General features: G+C 48.1%; 1 protein-coding gene across 6 annotated transcripts in view; it reads left to right on the top strand.

The window, feature by feature from the left end:
* The first annotated feature begins 1,026 nt into the window (after positions 1-1,026).
* The window catches only part of SAMD11 (sterile alpha motif domain containing 11), a 56,502-nt gene continuing 31,800 nt past the window's right edge, over positions 1,027-25,728 (top strand). The window contains exons 1-4 of one of the 6 annotated variants that reach the window (XM_077891755.1): positions 1,027-1,581; positions 2,067-2,158; positions 2,328-2,498; positions 15,862-16,002. The gene's annotated coding sequence lies outside the window, so the exon portion shown is untranslated. Of the gene's footprint in view, positions 1,582-2,055; positions 2,159-2,327; positions 2,499-15,861; positions 16,003-24,552; positions 24,570-25,728 lie in introns of those variants that run through there. The other 5 variants (XM_077891757.1, XM_077891754.1, XM_077891756.1 and 2 more) reach the window with 5 other exon arrangements.

Genomic DNA, 25,728 nt, shown 5'->3' with positions numbered 1-25,728 from the left:
AAAGGCAGAGAGGGAGAAGGAACAAGGAAATTATTAGCAAAGAATCTTTTATTTTAGGCAAGTCACACTCCTAAAGGGAACAGACGGCATCTATCAGACAATTTCCTAATTCTGATCAACCATGTTGAACTGGTTAAAGGTGACATTCCTGGGGACTTGAAACTGCAGTATGGTTAGGTATTAAGCCTCGGTTTACTGACTTGGGACCTGGATGGATACTATAACTATACTCAGTTTTAGATGGGGAGACTGAGTCATAGAGGTGTTAACTGACTTACCCAAGGTCACACAAAGAGAAGTCTTGTCAACAAAAATTCAACACAGTAGATTTTAAAGATCTAATTGGCTTTATTAAATGATTCATGAATGGGGTTTCATCCCATTTAGCAAATAAAAGGGGTATACAATGGAAGGTTTTTATAGAAGGAAGGTAGCCCAAGATATTTAGCAGCAAAAAGAATAGATTGTTCAAGGCTACTTTCCCTGAGGGGGAAAGCAAATGGATCGTGCAGATTACCTCATCTTTCTTGGGAGGATGGAGAGGGCCCAGGTGCCCCCCCCCCCATACCAGATGAAAAAATCCCTGACTGACAGGTTAAAACGACATTTCTGGGGGAGGTTGAAACTGCAATTATATTAGATATCCAGCCCCAGTTTGGTCTAAGTGACACCATTTGGGGCCTGTGGTTTTCTTTTTAACAGTTTCTTAATGGGTTCTCCTCTTCAGCCCTTCCCCCCATAGGCCATTTTAAATACAATAGCCAGAGTCTTCCAGTTAAAACTATATCGCATTTGGGACATATCCAGTTAAAGTGTTTGTTATCTGACTCCTGGGCTGTCTATGCAGCCTAGTAGGCAGCTGGTGAGCAAACGCCGTTGAACCATGAGTGAAATGGTGCACGCAGGCCCTCCGTGGGGTGGTGTCCACGTAGAGGCGGGTGACACGCCAGCCCGTAATTTAGGTGACGGGCACAGTAAATGCTCCCACACTTGGAGATGCACAGACCTAAGAAGGGCGTCTGGCCTACTCTGGGAGACAGGGAGTCCAAACACTTCCCCCCAACTAGGCGAAGAAGGCAGAAGTCTCTTTCGCGAATGGGTACAGCGTTGGCAAAAGCCAAAATGCCTTGGTTCCCCAAGGCTCCGCAAAAAAAAAAAAAAAAAAAAAAAAAACCTGAGCGTCATGGACTACACCTCCCAGAATGCTCAGCGCCACCGCAGCAAGGACACGAACGACGCGTGAGGCGTGACGTATTCTGGGATTTGTAGTCCGGGGAACCTGCGGGTGTGAGCGACTCCTGGAACAAAGGAAGCGGGATTGTCCTCCTCGGGCGTCCCCTCAGCTTGCAGAGGGTCTCAGAGCCGGTCACCAGGATGGTGGAGGGGCCGCAGGTGGCGGGAGAAGCGTTCAATAAATACGGCGTTCCTGGCGTGGTCGGTCATAAAGAACAGAGGACAGCCCTGCCCTTCCGAAGCTCGCGCTGCACGGAGGCAGAGGGACAAACGCGAAAGAGAAAGGAAGGCGGGCAGAGGGCGGTCCTTCGGGGTGGGTGGCCCCGCGAGGACGCCCCGAGGGCAGAGGTGAGGCACCTGACGCCGGGGGCGGGGGCGGGGCTGAGGGGAGAGAGCAGTAGAGGGCACCCCGAGCTGACCTGTGGTCCCACCGAGTCCAGGACAGACAGCGGATCGGGCCAAAGCAGCGTGGGCGCGGGGGGCGGGGGGGGGGGGGCGGAGACGCAGAGGGGGTCAGACTCGCGTAGAGCGGTGAGGGTGTGAGACAAAGGAGTTAGCCATAGGCCAAAAGTTTGCCCTGCGCAATGTAGGACATGAAGATGGAAAACAGATCATGTGTAGAAACCTAGGGTTGAGAATGGATTTTAGGCCGTACTTGCCTGCAAGCAGTGCATGAGGGCGGAGGATCCTAGGAAGGGGGTGGGCCTCTGGACTCGGTCCTTTCCGGGACCTCAGGGAGACCGTAGAACACGCCTCAGATTTGCACACTAGCATGGAGGGCTAGGAGCTTGTGCACTGACCCCCATCCATCTCTGTTGGGAGGCTGTTTCCAGGGCATGAATTCTCTGGCACTTTGGACACGCATATTCCTGTGACCAGAGTAACCCCTGAGTAGAGTGCAGGAGTTTGCAATAAAAAGCCGTAGGTGAGTGTGGAGAAGTGGGTGGGCTTTGACAGCATCTGCTCCCACATCCATGTGGAAGTATGAGCAGAGAGCTGGGCACACAGGTACAAGTCCCTGTGAGAAGGAGGGTGGGAGAGGTGTGCGTGGAGCCACAAGTACATGTATAACCAGATAAGATCATCACTGTCAGGGTGAACAGAGCAGAGATCCAGAGGAGAAAGAAAAGATCGGGAAAAGATACTGAGAAGCCACAACCAGGGAAATAGAAAAACCCAAAGCCTGTGGCATCCTGGAAACACAGTGTAAACCGGTGACTGAAGAAGGCATCAACTCTATGGCATGTTGCATTTACCAATGTGAGGTCAGTAATGACCTTACAGTAACAGCTCTGGGTGATTGGGATGGACAGCCTGACGAGAGGGGGCTCATTCTTTATTCTTTCAATAGCTGCTCTCATTAAAATCACACTAGCAATTTAAACATTGAAATTTGAATGTCAAGAATTGTTGACTAGGATTGCTGGGTAGTGAAGGGCTAAAAGCTCCTGCTGCCTCGGCCCCTCCAAATGCTCCTGCAGCCCAGATTTGTAGTCTCCATGGCCTGACCTCAACTGCCCTCTCTTCTGTGTCAAATGCCTTTTCAAATGACATCAGGTGAGCCTTTGTGACTTAGGCCTCAGAGGTCACATCTGGAAGTTAGTAAGGAGGATGGGGGCAATTCCTGGCCTCAGGTTCCTGAGCTGCCTGCCTAATTAAGTCAATGCCTATGTGGCACACAGGGCAAACAAGGTCCCCAAGTCTCCTAGGCACAGCAGGAAGGGGCTAAGACCATTTTTGTATGAAAGAAATGCCCCCAGACCACCACAAACAACCATTTCCAGGCCTACAAAGAGCACTCTGTCCACCCTCCCAGACCTGGACTCTCTGGAAAGGGTCCCAGGGAAGAGCTGCCCTTGGAAAACCTGTCCCTTCCCTCTAAGTGTGTGGGGCAAGGAAGAGTCTATGTGAAAGGGGAATCTTCACAGGCAACCCAGGATGGGTCGGGTGAGGTGATGGGAGCATGGGCATGTTGAGGGGGGAGCTGTATAGACTGTGTGCATAACCTCTGGGTGGGGCAGGGTCTATGTGGACCGAGTGTGGTGGGGCAAGAATGTCTGTGTGTGTGAAGGGATGCCATGTACGCACAGCCATGTATAAGAATGTATTTGTGTGTGCAAGGTCAGCGTGACTGACACTGGGCAGGGCAGTAGGCTATGCAGGTAATTTTATTTACTAAGAAATGACAGTGTGGAGGTGTCCTCGTGTGGCTGGGGGAAGAGTCTTTACATGCTACCCTGAGTTGAGGGACTGCCCATGTGTGATGGTTAGGAAGCAGTCTGTGCTTTTCCATAAGAAGGGAGGAGTCTTGGGGTGGTACCAAGTTAACAGAAGCCCCAAGAAAGTGACTTAGTATCTGGGGTACCATGGAGATCAGATGGGAGGAACACTATGGAGCTCTCCTGGCCTGGGGTCCTAAGCTGTAACTGGGCAAAGCCCCTTTAGGGCTCCTGCAGACTGGTCTTCTGCTCACCTTCAGGGTTTCATCCTGCTCCTCAAGCTGTACTGCACTGGGAACCATGCTCCTCTGCACGCCCTGTAAGGAGAAGAGAGTGGGCCTCCCAGCGGAGGGAGGAGTGGGTTAGTGGGAGCCAACAACCCCTTCTCGGGTGTCTGGCTGGCTCAGTGGTGGACCATGTGACTCTTGATCTTGGGGTTGTGAGTTCCAGCCCCACACTGGGCATAGATCTTGCAAAGAAGATCAATATGAAGGAAGTGACAAAAGAATAGGAATATTTGACAGATTCTTTTATTGAAGATTTTATTTATTTGAGAGGGAGCACAAGCAGGGGGAGGGTCAGAGGCAATGGGAGAAGTAGGCTCCTCACTGAGAAGGGACCCCGATGCAAGGGCTTGACCCCAGGACCCCGAGATCATGACCTGAGCCAAAAGCAGACCCGTAACTGACTGAGCCACCCAGGCACCCCTATTTGACAGATTCTTACAGTGAAAATAATGTAGGTACACTGATAAAAACAGCTCAATGTACTTGAAACAAAATCATGTTAATCAAGTTTTTAGCCGCTTGAAAGTGAAACATTTGAGGTATTCTCTATACATGAGGAAATATCAACAAAACAAAGATGATGACTAAGATTTATATTATTCAATAAAGTTTGGAAAGTTCTCATCAATTCAATAAAAAAGTTAAAGATTTGGAAAAAAAAAAAAAAAAAGCAGCAACCCCTTCTCACCTGAGTATGGAAAGTCAGTCAAGTTCACCCTTTGAAAGGCAAAGCTGGTTTGCAGGAAATGGTGCTGCATGTGGTTGACTCCAGATGTATATGGGCTGCTGAGTGTTTACTGTATTCATTTGCCAGGCTGCCATCACAAATATCATAGATTATGTGGCTTCAAAAACAAATTTATTTTCTTACAGTTCTAAAGGCTAAGAGTCCATTTCTATTATTCAAATCACCCAGTCTATGGTGTTTTGTTATGGCAGCCCAAGCCACTAAGACAGTGAACATGGGAAAATCAAGAAAGTCACATTTAACCTATGGGCCTCAGAAACACCTGGGTGACTCCATGGTTGAGTGTCTGCCTTAGGCTCAGGGCATGATCCTTTTTTTTTTTTTTTTAAGACTTTTTATTTATTCTTGAGAGACACAAAGAGAGAGAGAGAGGCAGAGACAGAGGCAGAGAGAGAAGCAGGCTCCATGCAGGGAGCCCGACTCCGGACTCAATCCCTGGTCTCCAGGATCACACCCTGGGCTGAAGGTGGCGCTAAACCACTGAGCCACCCAGGCTGCCCTCAGGGCTTGATCCTGGTCCAAGGCTTGAGTCCCTCATCAGGCTCCTTACCAGGAGCCTGCTTCTCCCTCTGTCTCTCTCTGTCTCTCTCTGTCTCTCTCTGTGTGTGTGTGTGTGTGTCTCATGACTAAAATAAATAAATAATCTTAAAAAAACAAAAAGGATCCAGCAAGGATGGTGTCTAGAAGGCAGTCCTGTCTGTAGGGAAGAAGAGGTGGGGAGAGAAGTGACCCCTGCAAGAGAGGCTATTTGAACACAGTTTGGGGGCAGCTTCATTTGGGACAGGCCAAGCCTGGGTGTCTCCAGCCTTCAGATGTGGGGCTGGAGATGCAGCCTCGGGAAGGTCAGTGGGGGAGGGATCAGTGTGAGGCCATGTGTGGGCTGTGCAGCACAGTGTCCTGAGGAGCATCCCTCCATGAGCTTGTCCCACAGAAGTCCTGCTGCACTTGCCGACAGGTCCACCTATGCATGTCAGGTCTTGGTGTCTGCCCAGTGTTTGCCAGAACGTCTTAGCTATCGGCACGCTAGACACTTGTTCAAAAGCAAGGAGCTATAACTTGGGAGGAAAGAAGGGAGCAAGGGACAAGACCCATGACAGGTGTGGACCCTCTGGCCACTGCCGCTAACCCCAGGAGAAGAATGGCCATGATTTTGTGAGGCTGTAGCTTCCAATCTCTGGAAAAGCAGACTGATGTCCTGCCAGCCCCAGCAGACGAGCAAGGATACCTCATCTGTTTTCAACAGAAGCCAGGCTGAAGCCCACCCCCTTCTAAAGTCCCTGAGTTCTGAGCCCCCAGTACCCCCTGGGTCGGAGCTCCTAAGGCCCCCTTTCATTCTCTTCCCAACAGCCCTCCCTGAGGTGAGTCATTGAGAGAAGGGGAAGGGAGGAGGGCTTGAAAATGGAAGGAGAGTGTAAACCCCACCCTCCAGGCTATGCTTTGGGCAAGAGGACAGCAGGGTGCTAACTGCTCAGACACTAGCAAATACCTGCACAGCTCAGGGAGCCTGAAGGACACACTGATAAAAAGTAGCAAGTAGGGAAAAGCCCAGGTGAGAAGGGTACCATGGGGGTGAGGGATGCTTAGGCTGGGACACCTGGGGCAGGTACACTGCAGACACCTCCCAAGGGCAGCCAGGCCTAAAGGGGACTGTCCTGCTGGTATTCTGGGGACATGGCTAACTTCAGGCTTTCCTGACTCCACAGTGCTGTGCAGGAGCTGAAGACTCAGCCATGAGCATGGTCCTGTAGACTGGGTACCACAGTGACTTTGGGGGCAGGATTGGAGATGAGACAGTTCACCTATATAAGGAAGGGAATGTACTTTTTTTCCAAAGAAGGAAAGGTTAGTTTGGCAGCAGGGGAGCCTGGGGAGAGCAGAGAGGGGACATGGGCATGGAAACAATGGAAGAATGGCCTTGGCATCTACACAGCATGTGACAGTTTTGGAGGGTAAGAAACAGAGGAAGCGGCTTCGTCGAAGTTTTGAGAGCTTCTGGGCACAAGCAGGATGCATCAGTTCTAGGGAATGTAAGCGCCTCATGACTCTGACCTTGATCAGAAGAGCCAAGGCAGCCATCAGCAGTGGTGGCTTTGCCCTGTCACACTGTCAAGATACTGATGGGAATGTAAATTGGAGAGGAGCCCCAAGGGAACCTCCAGGTACACCTGAAGACTTGTAATGGGTGGGACTCAGTCGGTGAAGACTCCCTGCCAGCTAACTCTCCTCCACAAAGCCAGTCTGTTTGATCTCTACCTTCAAGCATTTCAATACAGGAGACTTCCGGTGGCTACTGTGTCCAGGATTGAGAGAGTCCAGTGCCTTTCCACAGCCTGCTTCATGCATCCCTATTCTGGAAGAGTGGCTTCCATTCCCTCACCTCTCCCATCTCTCAACATTGCAGTCAGGATCTGATATGGTGATTAGCAGCCTCCATGTAGTTAATTCAGGACAATCGTCAGCCTCCTCCTCCCTGACTTCTGGGCAAGAGTCCTGACCTTTACTAACCACACAATCCTTGTGGGATACTCTTCCAAATGTCCCTCTGGTTTTCCTGCTCTGCCCAGGGCCCACTGTCCCCACAGGCAAAAGTTCCCTGGCTACCTTCAGAACTTTGTGTACACACACACATACACACCACTGGAGAATGCTCCCATGGTTTCAAACACTTGTGGCTTCAATTTGCTGATACTTGTCCCCCAAAATGCATCTACATAGCAGACTCCTGTTCAGACTCCAGACATACATATTCAAACTGCCCACTCAACACCTCTACTTGGATGTCCCACCGAGAAACAGAACAGCTTTTAGTGCACATCTTCTCCCTGTAATAAACTGTAACCATGAGCATAGCAGCGTCTCTCACCCTGAGTGCTTCCAGCAAATCATTGAACCTTGGGGTGTTCTTGGTGCCAGACTCTTCATATTGCACCTTCCCTGCTCAGAGCCTTCCTCTCTCAACTGGTCCAGTGAAGTTCTCTCTGTGCCATCTCTCTCTCTTTTACTCTACACTCCTGTCACCTTCTCTGTCCTTGAAAAATATGAAGCTTGGTTTGACTCAGGGTCTCTTCCATCAAACCCCTTCCACTTTCCAATGGCTGACTCATTGCCATCTAAGCTTAGTTCGAACGTCAATTCCTCACAAAGTCTTTACTGACCTTACAACCTAAATCACCCTACCTCCCAGGCCCTCTTTCCCTCAAGTTATTGGCCAGGATTATGGTCTCATTCTGGAAGCCTGACTTGAAGACTTTTCTTCCAAGCTCAGTCATGTGGTTGTGGTCAGGCCTGGTCCCTTGTCACATGGGATTCTTCATGGGCTTACCTCACAACATGGTAAAGAGCTTGCTCAGAGTGAGCATAGGACCAAGAAGGAAACCATAGTCTTTTTTTTTTAATTGAGGTATAATTGACATAAAATACTATATTAATTTCAGGCATACAGTGTAATGATTTGATATTTGTATGTGTTGTGAAATGATCACCACAACAAGTCTAATTAACACATCACCATACATAGTTAAAATTTTTTTCTTGTGATGAGAACTTTTAAAATCTACTCTCTTAAATCTACTCTCACAAATATGCAATACTGTATTAACTCTGGTCATCGTGCTGTACATTACATCCCCATGATATGCTTATTTTATAACTGGAAATTTGTACCTTTTTTAAAGATTTTATTTATTTATTCATGAGAGACACACACACAGAGAGAGAGAGAGAGAGAGAGGCAGAGACACAGGCAGAGGGAGAAGCAGGCCACATGCAGGGAGCCTGATGTGGGACTTGATCCCGGGTCTCCAGGATCACATCCCAGGCTGAAGGCAGCACTAAACTGCTGGGCCACCAGGGCTGCCCAAATTTGTACCTTTTAACATGCTTCACTCATTTCACCTCTCTCACCCTCTAACTCTGGCAACCACCAATTTGTTCTCTGTATCTAAGAGCTCAGGGGTTTCCTGTCTTACTTTCTTTTTGTTTTTAGATTCCAAATATGTGAGATCATACAATATTTGTCTTTCTCTGACTTATTTCACTTAGCATAACTCCCTCAAAGTCCATCCATGTTGTTGCATATCCCTTCATATGGCTGAGTAATATCCCATTGTGTGTGTGTGTGTGTGTGTGTGTGTGTGTAATATTCCACATCTTTATCCATTTTTCTGTCTGAGGCTGTTTTCATGTCTTGGCTATTGTAAATAATGTTGCAATGAACATGGGGGTACATATATATTTTCAAATTACTGTTTTGTTTGAGATTAGGGAGTATAATGCCTCCAGCTTTGTTCTATCTCAAGATTGCTTTAGCTATCTAGGGTCTTTTGTGGTTCCATAAAAACTTTAGGGTTGTTTGCTCTATTTCTATGGGAAAATATCACTAATTTTTTTAAAGATTTTATTTATTTATTCATGACAGACACAGAGAGAGAGAGGGAGAGAGGCAAAGATACAGGCAGAGGGAGAAGCAGGCCCCAAGCAGGGAACCCGACGTGGGACTCGATCCCAGGTCTGCAAGATCACATCCCAGGCTGAAGGCGGCACTAAACCATTTGGCCACCGGGGCTGCCCTATCACTGTAATTTTGATAGGAATTGTATGAATCTGTAGGTTGCTTTGGGTAATATAGATATTTTAACAATATTAATTATTGGGGCACCTGGGTGGTTCAGTCAGTTAAGTGTCTGCCTTTGGCTTGGGTCATGATCTCAGGGTCCTGGGAGTGAGCCCCATGTTGGAGTCCCTGCTCAGTGAGGAGTCTGCTTCTCTCACTCCCTCTGTCCCTCCCCCCTCACTCATTCTTTCTTTCTCTCTCTCTCAAATAAATAAAATATTTTTAAACATATATTAATTCTTTCAGTTTATGAGCACAAAATATCTTTCCATTTATTTGCATCTTCTTCAATTTCTTTCATTACTGTCTTAGTTTTCACCTTCAAATCCAAAACAGGTTCCATGAGTATGAAATATCTTTCCATTTTTTTGTGGCATCCTCAATATCTTTCATCAGTGTTTTTATAGTTTCACAGTACATATCTTTCACCTCCTTGGTTAAATTTATTCCTAGATATTTTATTCTTTTTGATACAATTATAAATAGGATTGTTTTCTTAGTTTCTCTTTCTGATACTTCATTATTAGTGTACAGAACTGCAACAGATTTTTTGTATTGATTTTGTATACTTCAACTTAACTGAATTCATTATTAGTTATAACAGTTCTTTAGTGGGTTTTCTGTATATAATATGTCATCTGAAAATAGTGAGTTTTACTTCTTCCTTTCCAATCTAGATGCCTTTTACTTCTTTTTATTGCCTAATTGTTCTGGAAAGGACTTCCAATACTGTGTTGAATAAAGGTGAGAGTGGGCATCCTTGTCTTGTTCATGATCTTAGAGGAAAAGCTTTCAGCTTTTCATTGTTGAGTATGATGTTAGCTGTGGGCTTATTGTGTATGGCCTTTATTATGATGAGGTACATTCCCTCTATACCTACTTTGTTGAGAGTTTTTTTATCTTAAATACATGTTAGAATTTGTTAGATTCTTTCTCTGCATCTATTGAGATGATCATATAATTTTTATCCTTCATTTTGTTAATATGGTATATCAGATTGATTTGTGGATATTGAACCATCTTTGCATTCCTGGGATAAATACTGCTTGATCATGGTGTATGATCCTTTTAATGTATTATTGAATTCAGTCTGCTAATATTTTGTCTGGGATTTTTGCATGTATTTTCATCAACATATTAGTCTGTAATTTCCTTTTTCTTGTGGCATATTTGTCTACTTGTAGTATCAGGGTAATGCTGGCCTTGTAAAATGAGTTTGGAAGTGTTCCCGCCTCTTCTATTTTTTTGGAAAAGTTTGAGAAGGATTGGTATTAATTCTCCTTTGAATGTTTGTAAGAATTCACCAGTGAAGCCATCTGGTCCTGGATTTTTGTTTGTTGGGAGGTTTTATATTACTGATTAAATCTCCTTACTACTAATTGGTCTGTTCAGATTTTCTATTTCTTCATGATTCAGTCTTTGTAGGTTTTATGTTTCTAGGAATTTATCCATTTTTCTAGGTTGTCAAATTTGTCAGTTTATAATTGTTCACAGCAGTCTCTCATGATACATCTCCTCTTTCATTTCTGATTTTATTTGAGCCTTCTCTCTTCTTTTTCTTGGTGAGTCTAACTAAGGATTTGTTAATTTTGTCTATCTTTTCAAAGAACCAGCTCTTTGTTACATTGATCTTTTCTGTTGTCTTCTTACTCTCTGTTTCATTTAGTTCCACTCTGATGTTTATCTCCTTCCTTCTAACCTTGGGCTTTGTTTGTTCTTTTTCTAGTTCCTTGAAGTGTAAATTTAGTTTTAGATTTTTCTTGTTTATTTATGTAGGCATTGACCTTCATGTAGTGCTATGGTCTTAGAACTGCTTTTGCTGCATCCCATATGTTTTGGTATGTTATGTTTCCATTTTCATTTGTCTCAAGGTATTTTTGGATATTTTTCTTTGATCCATTGGTTGTTCAGTAGAATGTTTTGTAATCTTCACATATGTGAATAATCGATTTCTAGTTTTGCACCATTGTGTTCCAAAAAGCTTATTACATCTATTAAGACTTGTTTTGAGCCTTATATTTCATCCTGGAGAATGTTTCATGTGCACTTGAGAAAAATGTTATTTTGGAATTGAATGTTTTGTATACACTTGACCCTTGAACAGTGCAGGGATTAGGAGTGCTAACCTACCACAAGTCAAAAATCCATGTATAACTTTTGAGTCCCCCAGAATTTAACTACTAATAGCCTATTGTTGACCAGAAACTTACTGATAACATACACAGTTGATTAACATGTATTTTTTGTGTTATTTATATTATATACTTTATTCTTACAATAAAGTGAGCCAGAGTAAAGAAAATATTATTATAAAAATCATAAGGAAGGGAAATACATTTCTAGTCCTGTATTGTATTTATTAAGAAAATCTACATAAAAGTGGACCCCTGAAGGTCAAACCTGTGTTGTTCAAGGATCAACTATATATCTATTAATTCTGTCTGGTCTTATATGTTAAGACCATTTTTCCTTATTGATTTTCTCCTGAATGATCTATCCATTGATGTAAGTGAGGTATTAAAATCCCCCCACTATTATTATATTGCTAGTTTTCCCTTTAGGTTTGTTAATATTTGCTTCATAAATCTAGATCCTCTTTTGTTGGGCACAGAAATATTTACAAATATTATATCCTTTTCTTGGGTTGATCCTTTTATTATTATGTAAAGTCCCTCATTGTTGCTTATTAGTCTTTGTCTTAAAGTGTGTTTTGGGGGTACCTGGGTGGATCAGTCGCTTAAGCATCAGACTCCTGATTTTGGCTCAGGTCATTATCTCAGAGTTGTGGGATTAAGCCCCATGTCAAGCTCTGTGCTCAGCACAGTCTGCTTGTCCCTGTCCCTTTGCTCCTCCCATGTTTTTTTTTTTTCCTCTTTCTCTCAAATAAATAAAATCCTTTTAATAAAAAAGTGTGTTTTGTCTGCTACAAGCATAGATATCCCAGCTTCCATTTGTGTTCCATTTGCATGGAGCACCTTTGTCCATCTCTTCACTTTCAGAGTATGTGTGCATGTCCTTACATCTAAAGTGAGTCTTGTAGGGGATGCCTGGGTGGCTCAGTGGTTGAGTGTCTGCCTTCAGCTCAAGGAGTGATCCTGGAATCCCCGGATCGAGTCCCACATCAGGCTCCCTGCATGGAGCCTGCTTCTCCCTCTGCCTGTGTCTCTGCCTCTCTCTCTCGCTCTCTGTGTGTCTCTCATAAATAAATAAAATATTTTTAAAAAAATAAAATAGAGTCTTGTGGACAGCATATAGATGGGTCTTATTTTTTTATATATTTAGTCACTCTATGTCTTTTGACTGGACAATTTAGTCCATTTATATGTTAAGTAATTATCTCATAGGTGTGTACTTATTTCCATTTTATTCTTTCTTTTGTGGCTGTTTTTGTAGTTTCTCTCTGTTCCTTTGTTCTCTTGCTCTCTTCTTTTGTAGTTTGGTGAATTTAATTAGTGCTATGCTTAGATTCATTTCTCTTTATCTTTCGTGTATCTACCATATGTTTTTGAGTTGTCATTACCATGAGGCCTACATATAATAATGTATATTTTAACAGTCTATCTGTTTTAAGTTTGAATGCATTCTAAACTTAAGTTTGAATGCATTCTAAACCTCTACATTTTTAGGGATGCCTGGGTGGCTCAGTCACTTAAGTGTCTAACTCTTGGTTTGGCTCAAGTCACCACCTCATGGGCCATGAGATGGAGCCCCCAGTGGGATCCATGCTGAACAGGGAATCTGCTTGAAAGATTCTCTCCCTCTGGCCCTCCTCTCACTCTCTCTCTCTCTAAAATACATAATTTTTTAAAAAATAAAGCTTTACATTTTTACTCTCCGACATACAGATTTTATGTTTTCAATGTCACATTTTACAACTTTTTATCCTGTCTGTCCCTTAACTAATTGTTGTAGTTATAGCTATTTTTACCATTTCGGTTTTTTAACCATTATACTAGCTTTATAAACTATCTTTACTCTATGTTACCAATGGCATTTATACTTTCATATGTCTTCTCATTCATACTTTTTTTTTTCTCATTCATACTTAACACACTTTTTGTTTTGAGCTTTAAGAACTTCCTTTAACAATTCATGTGATGTCAGTCTAGTGGTGATGAACTCCTTTAGATTTTGCTTGTCTGGGAAACTCTGTATCTCTCTTTCAATTCTGAATGATAACTTTGCTAGGTAGAGTATTCTGGGTTGGAAGTTTTTTCTTTCAGTACTTTTTTCAAGTAATTTTATTTTATTTTTAGTTTATTTGTTTATTATTTATTATTAATTAATTTATCTATTTGTCTATTTATTTATTTATTTTAGGTAAGCTCTATGCCCAGTGTGGGGTTTGAAGTCACAAAACCAAGATCAAGAGTTGCATGCTCCACCAACTGAGCCATCCAGACACCCCTTCAATACTTTAAATATATATCATACTTTAAATATATATGATGCCACTCCCTTCAGGCCTGACAAGTTTCTGCTTAAAAAATCTACCAATATTCTTGTGGAGGTTTCTTTGCATATAACAAGTTGTTTTCTCTTGATGCTTTTACTATTCTCTCCTGTCATCAATTTTTAACAGTTTAATTATAACGTGTCTTGGTGTTGGTGTCTTTGAGTTCATCTTATTTAGAATTCTGTTTGCTTCCAGGATCTAAATGTCTGTTTCCTTCCTCAGGTTAGGGAAGTTTTCAGCCATTACTTCAAATAAGCTTCCTGTCACTTTCTTCCTTTTCTTCTCCTTCTGGGAGCCCTCTAACATGTATGTTAGTGCACTTGATATTGTCTCAGAAGTCCCGCAAGCTATCTTTATTTTTGTTTTTCCACTCTTTTTTCTTTTTGCTCCTCTGTTCCAGTGAGTTCCACTGCCCTGTCTTTTTCTTTTCTTTTCTTTTTCCGGAGAGAGAGGCGTAGGGGCAGAGGGAGAGGGAGAAAGTGAATCTTAAGCAGACTCCATGCCCAGTATGAAGCCCGATGCAGGGCTTGATCTCACAGCCCTGAAATCATGACCTGAGCCAAAATTAAGTGTCAGAAGCTTAACCAACTGAGCCACCCAGGTACCCCAGGTGCCCTGTCTTTAAAAGGTGTCACTGATCCTTTTTTGTGCTTCATCTAGTCTGCCATTGTACCTCTCTAGTGTATTTTTCAGTTATTATATTCTTCATTTCCATGACTTCTATTTGATAGTTTCGCTTTTTTTTTTTTTTGAGGTTCTCACTGTGTCATCTTTTCTGCTTGCCATATTTTCATAACTTAATCTCAGAAGCTCAGAAGTGATGCTCCATCACTTCCTGCCATTACACAGATCATGGGCAACATGAGGGGATCACTGGAGGCAGTTTAGAGGCTTTCAGGGGCTCTCATCTTCCTTCAAGCTCTACTCTGTCTTGCCTCTAAGCCCCACCTCCTATACACACTGGGCACTTAGGAGCTGAAAATAAATGAACACCCCACATCTATGCACTTCTGCCAACATATGTTCATCTCCCCCCTCTAGACTGTTCCTCCCACTCCCACTCCCACATACAGCTCATCAATTCATATTCAAGACCCTCATCAGAGACCCTAGGGCCTGTCATTGGAAAGGAGTCCAGAGACACCAGGGTGGCTCAGGGCCTGCCTTTGGCCCAGAGCATGATCCTGGAGTCCCGGGATGTAGTCCTGCAACAGGCTCCCTGCATGGAGCCTGCTTCTCCCCTCTGCCTGTGTCTCTGCCTCTCTCTCTGTCTTTCTCATAAATAAAATATTTTTAAAAAGAGAGAGAGAGAGAGAAAGAGGAGTCCACAGGCTGAGCTCAGCCTCCTCTCTAGGCCCTACAGGGTTATGTTAATTTATGTAAAAAGACACTATTGTGGAGGATAACTTATAAAGGTGGGAACTTTAGCTAAAAAAACATTTCTAAAATGCCAAAAACAAGGTTGAATACAAGGCTTGTGCAGGGGGACATGGGAGAGAGTCCAGGCCAGAGAGATTGAAGGAGAGGGATATCGCAAGCCCTTTCCTCTGCTGATGAGGAAAGAACTGACACCAGCAAGCCACATATAGCATGACCAGTGACCAGGCCCAAGAAAGAACTTGGATCTGAGCAAAGGGGACCAGGAATTTAGCCCAAATGAGGGGTCTCTCAGCAAGACAGAGGTGGCTCTGGACTAAACTACTGCCGCCAGAGTTCCCTCTGTCACTGCAATGTTCTCCCAAGCAGTGAGAAGACTATGCAAAGCCACCAGGGTTCATGCATGAGCACTGTGCCAGCCACACAGGATGGTGCAAGTCCCAGTGTCCCTAGATGCTGGTCTAACAGTTTTGTGATTTGAAGCAAGGCCTTCTAACCCTCAGAGCTTCACTTTCTGTGTCAGCAGGCTCTTCTTGGCAGCCCTGATGAAGTACCAGCAAAAGGGTGTAGGGCCGACACTAGGTCACTACTTCTCCAGAGCCAGAGCCTTGAACATATGAGTGTGGAGGTCCCTCCACACTCAGACCTGTGAGGTCCAAAGAGGCCCCTGCTCCTAGGAGTTTGGTGAGGATCCAGGGCCATCTGATACCGCTTCCCATCACCCAAGAAACCAGGATCCCTGGGGCTTGGGGATGCGGGGCCCATGTGCCTGCTCACGCCTGCCTTTCCTCCTCCAGTAGCTGGATGACTGAGAGACTACCCACTCCCACCCTCCTCGCACCCGTGTCTTGTCCCTAGACACCATGGGCGCTTGCCTGCTGTCCCTGAGAGGGCACGGGGTCTCTCCATCCGTTGTCTTGATTTCCCAGGGTGGAACTGCTGTGGGTCCTCCGCGAAGGAACACAGCACGGCCACGAGAGGGCGCTGCTCCTCCTTGAAATGCCGCTCCAACCTTCTCTGAACATCCTGCACCCTGCTGAAGAGTTCCAAATAAACGTTTAGAAATGAAGGTGAGCAAAAAGGAAGCTGGGGGTGGGAGTGCATCATAGCAATTTTGGGCCAGGTTCCCAAAATTCTAGTCTTATTCTGGACCCGAAATTGACAAAAAGGGGCTCACATTCCGGAAAGTATCTGCGATAGAAATTTGGTTCTGACATCTAACCATATCCCCCACTTCTGGGTAAACACATGTGGGATTTTGTTGCCAGAGCTTGCAGACTTGGCCATTTGGGCTCACCTGGAGACCAGCCTAATACCTAACACTTACAAGGACAGCAGGGAATAGAGGAGAACCGGACTTTGGAATTCAGCAAGAATCTTCTGATAAGCTGAATGTCCCTGAGCAGGGGACCCAGTCTCTGAGAGACAATTTTGTCACAGAGATAATAGTGCCTCCCAGAAGGGTTGTTAGAACCATCAGAGGCAATGTGTACAGTTCTCCCCCCATCACCAGGCAGCCTGACCCTCTCCCCCACTCTACTGGTAAATCGCTGCCACCTGAAACTGCCATTCGGCTGAGAAAACAAACACATAAATAAACAAGGCACCACTCTACATCCACAGGAATAGATAAAATTTAAAAAAAAAAAAAAAAAAGAGTACTGGTGAGAGTGTAAAATGATGCAGCCATTGAGGAAAACAATTTGGTGGTTCCTCAAAAAGTAAAACACAGAATTGCCGTATGATCCAGCAATTCACTCTTAGGCCTATACTCCCAAAGAATCGAAAACTAGTATCCAAATACCTATACACGTATGTTCACTATTTGTAATGGCCAAAAAGTGGAAACAACCCAAATATCCATCAACTGATGAATACATGAACAAATTGTGGTAGATCCACACAACAGCAATAGGATGGAAGGTGCAGGAGGAGGGATAGAGGGGACACTAGTCCCGAAGCAGGAGACAGGATCCTGTCCAGTTTCCTCCACGGTGACTTTGGCCGCCGTCCTTAGCCTCTCTGGACCTCCGTCTCCTCATCCGCCACCTGGGCAACACGGCGAGGGCGATCGTTGGCTTTCTGATCTGAATGAACAGCACAGTGCCTACCCCGCTAGTAACACTAGTAAGAATAGTCGTCCTTGGTGTGTCGTTCCTGCTACCCCTGTGACGTGGGGAGGAAAGACAGAAGAGCAGATAGGGCTGCAGAGAACTGGGGGGTGGGGGCAGGGCGGAGTATGGGACCGAAGGACGGGAGGTGGCCTCCTCGGGACCGAGACCGAGACCGAGACCGAGACCGCGCTGACCCGCGACCGCCCCGACGCCGCTGGGCGGCTCCTGTACCTGCCGCGTGCCGTGCCGAGGCGCCCACCGGGATCTCTGGGCAGTGCGCCCCGGCCCCGGGGCCACCCCGGGCTCCCACCCCCACCCAGGCTGCATCACCCGGGGTTCCGGCGCGCAGTGCCCCGGCCCGCAGCCCGACCCGGAGGGGGACGGGAAGGGAAGGGTTAAGCTCGCGGCGCGCCGGCTGGGGGTGGGCAGGGGAGCTGCCGCCGCCGGCGAGCCGTCGCGATTGGCTCGGCCGCAGGACCCGGGGGCAGCTGCGGGCGGACGGCCGCCCAGACTTCCCGGACGCGCCTGGCGCCTCCGCTGCGCCGCCGGCGGCCTCCGGGGACGCGCTGCCCGGCTGCCTGGGGACAGCTCTGCTCCGCGCCAGCCCCCCCCCTCCCCCAAGTCTCCCGCCCCGGGGGGGGGGGGGGGGCGGGGACTGTCTCTCTCGGTGCTCGTCAGCCCGGTGACAGCGAGGTTGTCCGCGCCCTCCGAGGCCGGCCCCTAGGAAGGGCTCCCACCGGCCAGCCCACGATCATGCCCCTCCCCGCGGGCTCCCGCGGGGCTGAGTCTGCTGTCCCCATGCCTAGCCACGGGCAATCGGCCAGGTCCCATGAAGCTGGGGGTAAGAGCTGATCCTCCGGCTGTTCACACCTAGGAAAAAGCTGGATCTGGATGCTTTCATTCCCCCTCCCAGACCCCAGGAACTTCTCATACCGTACAAATGGGGGGGGGGGGGACTTGTTCCCTGGGCAATCTGAGCCTGCCAGCACCCTCCTGTGGAGCCCTCAGCCACCCACTTTGGCCGGAAACCTTGGTGGTGGTTGGGCAGCTCAGCACTCCCCAGCCGACCACCACTGGCAGCCATTCAAACTAGAATCCGAATTGGAGCCAGAAGAAGCTCCAGAAAATCCAAATCTATACGCTCTAAACGCATATGACAAGTGCTGATAGTCTTGGTTGTTATTTTGAACAGTGTAGGTGTGCTCAGCTGCTGAGATGGACACTGGTGAGAAAGGCATCAATTCAGAGAATCTCACTGCAAATAGAAGACAAGGTTCAGAGTAAGAAGAGGAAACGATTATGGAGGTTTTCAGAGAAAAGTTTTCTCTACTTTCTCTGTCTGGACACTGGAGCCACATACCTACCCTCCCCCCGAGTAGGACCCTGTGGGCCTCAGCCCTGAGCAAGATTTGGGGGGAAGACCTGTCCACTTCCTTACTTGGGCCCTGTCTCCTCTTCTTCATGGCGGGGCCTGGACCTTGGTCCTCTGCCTCCTCAACAACCCTCCCACCCCAGCACTGCCAGCCACCCTATCTCAGAGGCTCCTCCATCTTCATCCCCCTCCAAGGCTGCTCTCCCTTTATAAAAGGGCAAGAATCTCCTTCCAGCCTCCCTCTCCAAGGGGAGGGAGGCAGTGAGGCGATCACCTGTCCCACTCCCTCATCTATCACCCTGAACTGTGTTCACGATAAAATTACTCATCCTCAGCCAGTGATAAATGAAATTGGTCTAGAGGCGACCACACAGAGCGGGGTGGGGGTGCTTCATTCAGGGTTTCTGGGCCTGGGTGAGGGAAACCCTGATGAATTGTCTCTGTGTTAGCACACAGACTGGTGAGGGCCAAGTTAGTAGGTCTGTGTGTCCTAATGTGTACTCTTGGTAAAAAGATCTGTGTGTGTGTTTCTGTGTTTGGGCATGCTGAGCCAGCCTGTTGGCCTTGCAGAGTGACAATAATCGGCGTAGAGGCTGGGGGCTGAGCCTTGAAGCAGCGGGGATTCAGAGTCCAGGCAAGGTCACAGAGAGGAGAGGCTCTATCCCCCAGAGGAAGGGGCTGGAGAAATCAGAAAACTGTGGAGCACAAGAATGGGGTGCTGGGGCAGACAGGAGGAGGGGCTGGGTGTCTATGAGCTTTGTGTGGTGCTGAAAGAAGGAAGCAGGCCGATCCTGAGCGAAAGGCCAGGATGGCCAGTGACCATGCAGCTGCAGGTAAGCATGACAAAGCAGCTTCTAGCAGCTTCAGAAGTCAGATGAGCCCTTGCCCATATTAACTGGAGCCTCTGGACACTAAGGTATCTAGAGGTCAGGCTCTCAGCACCAGCCTTCTTCCCCCCTCCTCCTCGTCTGCCCCGAGCACCCCATTTCGTGGCTCACCACAGTTTTCTTTTTTTTTAAACAGACTTTATTTTATTTTATTTTATTTTTTTTAAGATTTAATTCTAGGGCAGCCCGGGTGGCTCAGCGGTTTAGCGCCGCCTTCAGCCCAGGGCCTGATCCTGGAGACCCAGGATCGAGTCCCACGTCAGGCTCCCTGCATGGGGCCTGCTTCTCCCTCTGCCTGTGTCTCTGCCTCTCTCTCTCTCTGTGTGTCTGTCTCTCATGAATAAATAAATAAATAAAATCTTAAAAAAAAAAGATTTAATTCTATTTATTTATTCATGAGAGACAGACACACACAGAGAGAGAGAGGCAGAGACACAAGCAGAGGGAGAAGCAGGCTCCATGCAGGGTCTCCAGGATCACACCCCAGGCTAAAGGCAGCGCTAAACCGCTGAGCCACCGGGGCTGCCTCTCACCGCAGTTTTCTGATCCCTCCAGTCCCTTCCACCAGGTAGCAGAATGATATCCAATGGCTCCTCTGGATTTCTCTGGATCCCTTGCTTTCTTTTGCTTGCAGCCTTGGAATCCATGAGAACTCCTTAGCCGATAACTAAAGGGTTAATTAATAATCAAAATGATGAGCTCGAGGGCAGTCCTTGGGCCAGAGCAGCTGTGGGCTCCTTTGCTAGAGTACAGAAATCCAGAGGACCAGACCTCAAAGTTACTCCACCACCTGCCAGCTGTCATGGGTAAAAGGAAGTGGAAAGAGCACCTACCACACAGGTTGCTCTAAGGGCACTTGAGATTATGCTTGTGAAATGCTGAGTCATTGCGACACTTATTTCCAAGGTCTTCAGAGGGCTGGCTGGCCCCCCCAGAGTAGAGAAGAGACCCCTCTTTAGGCTCACAGATCAAGCAGAAATATCGGATTCCTGTGCAAGCCAGAGCCAGAGTCAGAGTTCTGGAAAAGCAGGGAAGTATGCTCAAAAGTTCAAGGGACAATGGACTCATTCGGACCAGAGAGATCCAGGAAGCTTCAAAGGGGAAGCAGCATTTGAAATTGGCATGGAAGGATGAGTAAAATTGGACAGAGGGGACTGGTGCCAAAGTGCTGTTCTGGAATGCGGGTGGTCCAGCCCGTTTCAGGTGGAGGGTTAGAGCTTCCTTTTCTGATTCCCACGCCCAGAAGAGAGGGCCATGTGAACCAGTCACTTTTGTCCATAGTGGGCATGACGCTGTGCCTGACACAGAGGCAGGCTTAGTGCTGACTGAACAAATCAGAGAGAAATAATAAATGTGTGTTCACCTTGCAGGCAGTGGAGCCATGGAGTTAATGAGTCGAGAAATGACAGGTCGAACATTCTGGACAGTATGAGAGAGGCCAGTGGGGAAAGAGTGGGACCCTAGGAGGTCTGCCCACAAGGCCCGGCTCAGGGAAGGCCTAAGATGCTAAAGGGGAGCAAGTGTGGGATAAGAAGGGGGGCTCATCAGACAGCTCAGGGCTTGAAAGGAGAATGCTAGGGCAGAGGGCCTGTGGTGTCCGTGCTATTTGGGCACTGAGCTTTGAAAATCAGTCACTACCTTTGAAGATAGTACCTCATGGGGACAGAAGTCACCTCCCAAGAGTGACACGGACCTCTAAGCTCCCCTGGGGTAGCTGGGGACAGCATCCTCCTGCCATGTAAGCCTCTGACGTGGGATTCCCAGATGTTCTCACTTGATGCTGGCTATGCTGAAGGGGGACATTTTGAACTGAAACCAGGTTCTCTCTCTGAGAAAGAGGTTTACCTGCCACTTAAAGAATGCCTGGCTCATTGGAGCCTTTGGGTCCAACCTGTCCCCCAAATAGAAGAAATAGAGCCCAGTTTAAGAGCAAGACTGGTGGATGGTGCCCTCACTCCCTTTCATTCTGTCCCTCCACCCTGCTCTGGAATATGCCATTCCTGATACTGTTTGCCCATCTATCCACAGTGCTAGGAGCCTAGATCCTGGTTTGCCTGCAGGTCAGATATCCGCCTCCTCCAGGTACCATATCCCAAGGCTGCTTCTTTGGCCAGAGGGCCAGCCCTAAGAGTCCTTCCCTCCAAGCTGCCCATGTCAGAAACACCCTGTCCTTGGAGTCCCTACGCAATGACAGGCCAAGATCTGAACACAACTCTGTTTCAGACGATGTCTACTCCTGCCTGCGTCTTGTGTGTACACATATTAGCAAATGCATGCCCTTGTGTGGCACATGTGTGTGTTTATTATCAAAGCTGCTGTTCCTTCTGTCTACAGAATACACTTCCAGGCAATAAAACAAACCTAGCATCTCTAAAGTTTCTTTCCATTCCCAGGGAATTTTCAAGATTGAATTTCCTCCCCCAGTGGCAGCATCCTAGGGCACTGGTGATGAAGCCCTCCCAGCTAAGAGATGGACCCCCTGGTCCAGGTGGAGTACATTTAGGTCTTGCTACTGTAAAATGGACAAAATTAGCCCTAGGCCAAACACTGCTCTGGTCCTCCCAGCAAAGCTTAAAAGCAAGACCTGAGGGGACCAAACTTTGTCCAAATGACTTCCTGATGTCCAGAGTAAAGTATAAGAATATTTTTGAAAATATTCAGCACCCATCAAAGTACACAATCCTAGTCATCCAATTTAAAATCACCAGGCATGCAAGGAAACAGGAAAAGGTGACCCATGAGAAGGAAAACCAGTCACTTGATGCTGACCCAGAAATTATGGGGATGGCAAGGGAAGAGCACAGGGCACGGAAGGGCCCACTACAACTGTCTCTGGGTGCTCAAGAAGCCAGAGGACAGGCTGAACAAGTTAAGTTAAGTGGGGACCTTCTGGGGCTGCTAAGATGAGGTCAGTTCTGGGAAGGAGGCGGACTGCATAGATGCGGAGAGTAGGATCTCTGCCAGGGGGACTTGGGCTTGGACCCAGACCTGCAGGCGGTTTCCCAGCATGCACAGCTGCTGGGATGAGCCATTTCTATCCCACCCTATGCAGGCTTGGGATGCCTGGCAAACAGCAGGTGCTCGATACATATTAATTGTCTTGTTTAATTCTCATTCCCATTATACAAATTGAGACTCGGAGAGGTTAAAGGTCTTGGCAGCCAAGAACTGGGCATGTAGCCTCAGACACTCTGGGCAGCACACCACCAAACACCAGATCTGTACCAATCTGATGAGTTTGAGGTAGGCTTAGGGTATAACCCCAGTCCCCTAGGAAGTAAGCCAAGACAGGAGGGTTCAGGTCCAATCCCATTAGCTGCCAGGAGGCAAATGTCAGTGCCCAAACCCTGACTCCTTCCACATCCTCCATCGAGGCTATCTGGAGTCTGGAGCCCACCACCCCAATTTCCCAAACTTGCCTTGGCCTCCCCAGTTTGTGGGTGGAGACAGGGAACCACAGCGGACAGGCTGGGAACCCTGCCTGAGGGTGTTCATTTCCGTAATTACCATAATTGCCTTAATCACCACTTGGGCTGGAACACTCTTCTGCAGCCTTTGCATTCAACCCCCACCTCTGCACACCTCAGCAGGTCCACCTGGGGGTACAGATGCACAGCCCAGGGGCACAACATGCTCACCCAGCCACCCCAGCAAGCCCTTCCCTGCTGCAGCTTGGGCACCACCTGCCTCCAACAGCACCCTTGTCTAGACTGTTTGCCCTATGCCTGCGCACCAGACCAAGAGCCCAGTGCTGGACACAGGAAAACAAAATGAGCCAGGAAGTGAATGCCATGCCTGCAGGTGTGCACACTCAGGTCCTGGTGCTTGCTCTGAGTCCCACCCAGGAAGGCACAGACTCACTCCGAGGAGTTGACACAAACCCAGACACAGACCTCTCCTTTCTCCTGACTGGGGATGGGCTAGGTCAGGGAGGGGGGCAGTTTGTGGGCCTCTGTTGTACTGCTCATAATGACCACTGCCCTTTCTGCGCAAGTGCCATGGGCCAGGAGTATGCGGTAGCTTTACCAACCTCCAGTGGTTTGGCTTCACTTACACAAAGGGAGGATCTGAGGCTCCGAGCAGCACAAGAGCAAAACCCCCCAAGCTCCCCCTCACTCCAGAACTGGCCTCAGTGCTAGCTGCAGCCCATAAGCTTACACTGAGGATCCACGTCCCGCCAGTGAGATTCTGGGGGCGGCGGAGGGGATGACAATGAGGGTCTTCACCCAGAGTCTCCACAACAAACAGCAGCTGAGAATCAGGCCAAGGCAGGCGGTGGGACTGCCGCTGGCTCCTGCCAGGCCCCTGGCAGCATGAGCGATGGCAGGCTGAGCGATAAGAAACTAATAATTTATGTTTCCAGCTCCCGAGGCCCCGGCGCCAAGGGAAGGCTGGGCCACAGCCTCCTCCTCACACTGAGCGGCCGCAATCCTTTATTGCACAAATTATTAACGACCAAAGAATGAATGACTCTGTAATCAGATCAGGGCTGCCAGCACTTTTCATTTCATTTATTTGTATAAATTCTGAAGTCAGGGTCTAGCCTGAGCCTAGAAAGCCAGTCTCACACTAGACGGGTGCTCAGGCCCCCACCTGGACCGAGCACACCCCTCCCTCACCCTCATCCAGGGCTTCAAGGGGTGCTGAAGACGGAGGGTGTCGAGGAGGGGGTCAGGGAGGTAGGCCCGAACTGGAGGAGTTCATGTGTGCACACTTCAACCTCATTAGGCAACGGGCCCCTGGGCCAGGGTCAGAACTCTGTCCTTCAACCTGCCTCAGGGCCATCTCCTACCTATTTTCAGGGCCAGAGGCTAGCCCAGGGCTTGGTGGAGAGAGAAAGCTCCCTGGTCCCTGCAGGAAAACCTCTGCTCCCTCCCTTTCTTCATCCTTCTCCCCCAGTGCCTGCCCCATCACACTGAAGGGCCAAGCCAGCAGCAGCCCCAGCCCGTGGCCCTCTCTGTCTGCTTCTCCTGCCTGCCTCCCACCTCCTTCCCTCTTCTCAGGCTGATCTCTCCCCTGCCCTCCCTTTTCCTGTCCTGCTCCTGGGCTGGGCTGTCTTCCCTTGGGTACAGGGACTCGGGCCACGAGGTTCTTGTGGCAGCGCTGAGGACTGAGCCGCCTGTGGTCCTCTCACAAGCCCACTTTTAATCCCATTGACCTCTCGTTATACTACAGCGCATAAATTCAGATTTGGAGAGCTTATGTTCCATCATAAATTGGGCTGGCAGACTTCCGATCAACAAGATAAAGCTGTCTCCTGTGAGGTGGGTGTTTTATTAGTCTTGGCCTCGATGCTGCAGGCACTGAGATTGGGGGGAGGAGGGGTGAGTCCTCTGTTCTGGAATCCTCCTGTGCTGTTCAGAGCAGCCTGATGGTGCCCAGGGATCCAATTGCTTCCTGTCATCACGGGCAGGCACCAGGAACCTAGGCATCCCCTGGACCTGGGCTGTAAATGCCCTAGACCCCCATCCCCCCAGCACCAGACCGAGGGCCCACTCCTCAGTCCTCAGGCTGGACACTCGAGGGTCACAACAGAGGCTCAATGTGCACCTAGGCATGTGTATGTCTGTGCCCTTCCCTCCCTGGTGGACCTTTGAGAGCCTGGCCAGAGGCAGAGTAGGGTTCAGGGATCACGGGCACCTGGATCTGCCTGGAACCCTGGGGGCCAAATGGCTGGAAGTGGGGACCCAGAAGAGGGAAGTCAAGTCCCCAGCTCCAGAGATGTGGTGACCTGGTCCAGCTCTACTTGCAGGTACAGACACAACCCATCCAGGGACCCCACAGGCAGACATGGGGAGGTCTTGGCAGCTGTGGGCCACTCTGGGCCTAGGCTCTTGCCACTCACTCAGAATTGGGAGTGATGTCTGCTGGCCTCACCTGCACCCCCCGCCCCCAGGGGTCAGGTCTGTCTTCAGAATCTCAGTCAACACCACCTCCCTCTGCCCCTGACAGTTCCAGCTTCTGTACCAGCTTGCCAGCATCACTTCTCAGTGAAATCACCCAAATCAGCATTCCCAGGCTCCGCCTGACACCTTTGGGCACCCTTGTCTGCCCAGGGCCTCAGCACCACTCACTGTAGGAAATCTATGGGTCCAAGATATGTGCTGGTGTTCTGGGGGTACAGAAAGGAAGATAATCCAGGGAGGCTTCTTGGAGGAGGGGGTGCTGCTGTGAGTCTTGAAGATAAGTAGGTGGTACCAGGGCCAACATGACCACCATGCGCAGGGAGCATAGAACCTGGACCCTAGTACATTTAGAGACCACAAAAACATTTTACTTTTAATTTCCCTTAAAACCAGAAGGGAAAAAATAATAATGAATATTGAATAATGAATCTATCATGGAATATATTTGTCTTTTTATCAAGAGTTATAAAATATAATTTAAAATTTTTCATGGGATGCCTGGGTGGCTCAGTGGTTG

Source organism: Canis aureus, chromosome 3, assembly GCF_053574225.1.
Source record: "Canis aureus isolate CA01 chromosome 3, VMU_Caureus_v.1.0, whole genome shotgun sequence".
Classification (NCBI taxonomy): domain Eukaryota; kingdom Metazoa; phylum Chordata; class Mammalia; order Carnivora; family Canidae; genus Canis; species Canis aureus.
The sequence above is the reverse complement of the archived record's forward strand: the minus strand, read 5'-3'. Positions and strand labels throughout refer to the sequence as shown.